The sequence below is a fragment of the Peromyscus maniculatus genome, chromosome 17 (assembly GCF_049852395.1).
Source record: "Peromyscus maniculatus bairdii isolate BWxNUB_F1_BW_parent chromosome 17, HU_Pman_BW_mat_3.1, whole genome shotgun sequence".
NCBI classification, from domain to species: domain Eukaryota; kingdom Metazoa; phylum Chordata; class Mammalia; order Rodentia; family Cricetidae; genus Peromyscus; species Peromyscus maniculatus.
Window position 1 is genome coordinate 1,218,997 of NC_134868.1, and position 3,615 is coordinate 1,222,611.

The following is a 3,615-nucleotide window of genomic DNA, read 5'->3' on the forward strand; positions in this document are numbered from 1 at the left end:
TCAGTCAGTTTACGCCAGACTCTTGCCCAAGAGAAACCCCCTCGTTGCTGAGGCTTTTTCATCTCTGGCACCCAATAGGCTAATGCCTACCAGCAGGCGTTAACACACACACAGCTTTAGATTTGGTTTTGTTCTTTTTTAAACGGGACCTCACTAAGTAGCCTTGGCTAGCCTGGAACAATAAATCTTATGTGTGCAAGACTGGAAATTTCTTATTCTGTAACTCTTCACTTAACAGAGAAACCAAGTGGTGGAAAGTAAGCTGCAGTAAATAAATAAATAAATAAATAAATAAATAAATAAATAAATAAATAAATAAATAAATAAATAAATAAATAGCAAATGTTAAGAAGTAACCAAACATGCCAGGCCTAGTGTCACACACATTTAATATCAGCATTCAGGTGGCAAGGGCAGACATATTTCTGAGTTCTACAATCTACACAGCGATGATTTCCAGACAGGACCACGTGGTGAGATCCTGTCTCAAAAAAAAAAAAAAAAAAAAAAATCTCTGAAACAATGCATAACTGATAAAGGAAATCCTCGGCAGAGAGGGGAAGGGCTTAAAGGGCACCGATAACACATATGGGAAAGCAGTAGCTGATGTCTGATGAAAGGCTTATTGTGGTGATTAAAGAGAACAATCTCTCAGGAGAAAACTAGGATTCAACACATGCACACCGAACACCAGCTGTTTCATTTTATAAAACAAAAGCTAATGAGTGGTAGAGGTACAAACTGACTGCAACCCAATAACAGTGTCAGTACCACACTCTTGAGGCAATGATCAAGCCAAAACAATAAGGTAACATCAAATAAGATGATATTAAAAGTTGAGAAGCAGAGAGCTAGAGAAATGGTTCACTGGTTAAGAACCACAGAGTGGCTACTCTTTCAAAGGGACCAAGGTTTGGTTCCCAGCACCCACATGGTGGCTTACAACCATCCATAACTCTAGTTCCAGGGATATCCTTCTCCCTCCTGTGACCTTCACAGGCACCAGACATGGTCACATACATATGTACAAAGCATTCACACATAGTGTATTAATTCATATATATATGAATATATATGGGATTTATTAGGGTTATGCTCAGATCTCGGGATCCCGCAAAAGACCACCATGGAACCGAATCTCATATGTAAAAGCAAAGAGCCTCTATTTTTAAGCTCCGGGACTTAGTCTCTCTTTCTGTCCGACGCAGTGGAGAGAGCAGAGAGCCCTGAGCTCAGGCAGGGTGGGGTTTTTATCATAGCAGAGGTTGGGGGAAGGGGATTTCCAAGGTTCAGGACCCTGATTGGCTGACATTTGTCTAGGGGTATCTGTAAAACAAAAATAGATGTGTGCTAGACTCAGGGACATCTAGCCACCTTATCTAATAGTTGGAATGTTTGGGATGTCAGGTACTTCCCCTTAGATGTTGGCCCACCCTGGTGGGATCAGCTTATGGCTTTTCCTGGGTTGGGGTGTTGCCTGCCAGTAAGCCTGTCACAGATGCTGTGTCTGGGCCTCTAAGTCTGTCATGGCAGCTGTGTGGTCAAGTTGTTTTGGGGCCCTCTACAATTAGAATGACTAACAGGCTAATCCAGCTAATCCACAATGGCTGCCTATGTAAGGAAGGTCCAAGAATCCAGTAGTTATTCAATCTATGAAGCCGGATGTCTCAGCTGGTTTTTGTAAAAGGGACCAGACCTTAGTAGGCCCTAAGACCTTAGCACAAATGACTCCATGATGGAAGTATCATTCAGACTGTAAAACTCAGCACATACACTGCACCACCTGCCAAAATTAAAACAAAGACCTAATCCATCAAAGCCCATAGTTCTGGGAAGTCTCTAAATGACTAACCTTGTTTTTTGACTTCTGTAGTTCTGCTTCTGGCTAGTTGTTCTTGTCAACTGAAGTCTGTCAACCTACAACATGGTTTTTGCAATCAAAAGCTCATCCTGGTAAGGCTAAGTGCTACACTGGGATTCTGAACACCCAGTGTAATCACCTGCCAGCTAACAAAGACTTTCTATTGTCTTAAAGTCATCTCTGAGCAGTCTTCTCTGGTGAATACCCCACGACACTGTTCAGTATATGCTGGAATCCGGAAGAAATAGCTCTAATGCCAATGAAGGAGTGAACTCTAGGGAAGTGGGGGTAAGCGGCAAAGAGCGGAAGTTTCCTTCTTCCATGTCCTTGTGTAGGCTTCCAGCAGAAGGCATGGGCCAAATCAGAGATCCAGATTAAAGCTGTGTCTTCCCACCTCCAGATCTGGATTAGAGTGGATCTTCCCACTAAAAACAATCCAGGTAAGCAAAAAATTCCTCACAGGTATGCAGAGCCATTTTGGAGGTTTAGTTAATTCCAGGTGTAGGAAGTTGACAATCAAGAACAGCCATAACAATGGACAACTGCACACATATGGTGCACATTGGAACAGACACACATACACATAAAAATATAATAGGTCAAGGTCCTTTGTTCTTCTCCAGTGTTATCAGTCTATTCTGTGACCTTCCAGGTATTTTGTTTTTGCCTCCTTTATCATCATTGGCACATTGAGATTAAATCTATCTTTCCTTTCTCTACCTAAAATGTAGAAAGTGTCATTCTTAACAGAATTGTTAAGAATTGTAAGACTCAATGAAAAAATCCCTATGTGAAACAGGAAAATATGCTAAATGTTCTGAAGACACCTGTATTTTCACAAATAATCCATTTGTTTGAGATTTAAATCCCCTCATAGCAGGCACTTAGAAAAGTATTTTTCTTGAGCGCATTTATTTCTCCTGTCCAGTATCGTGTAGTCCATGGAATTAAACCCAGGAGTTAGTGCATGATACAGAGAAACGTGCCCCAAAAGTTACATGGCCAGCCACCAACTGGGTTTTTTTTTCTCAACCCTTCTTTACTACAAACTATACCAGAGACAGGACAGAATGTATGTATGTAATGAAAGAGAATTCAGTGTGTGAACTAACACAGTGGGGCTGAGCCGTCCAACAAAGGCCATGTGCACAATGGAAAGCCTGAGAACCCAGTAGCTGCTCAGTCCATGAAGCTTGATGATGCCCATTAATCCCATTTTGGCAGTGAAGGCCTGGAAAATCCCTAGAATTGTTGCTGTTCAGTAAACTGAAATACCAAAGGGGCTGCAGTCTGATGTCCCCGAGGACTGGAACAGTCACAGCAGCAGCTGCCACAATAGGCACACTCAGCAGCCATAAGCAAACACATGCAAGCAGAAACAGTGCTTTTTCTCCAGACATCTCTATATCCAGGTCACAAAGCAGAAAGTGAGGATACTCACATGTGAGGCCTGTTCCCGATAGAGGCCTTGGCAGATAGAGGCTCTGAAAGGACACATACATAAGCCAACTTATCCCATAAGGGAATGGGATAAGTGCCCACAGAAAACTGACAGTGAATGAGGTAGTAATTCCACTAACACTGATGCACAGACCTGGACTAAAGATAACCAGAGGCAATGGTACTTTCACCTACCTTAAAGTAATGGAAATTATTACGGTCCAGCCCTAATAATCTCCTTCCCAGGGGCCCAGAAGAGACACTACTAACAGTGTGAGTGATTTATGGGAAAAGAATCTAAATACACAGAGCTC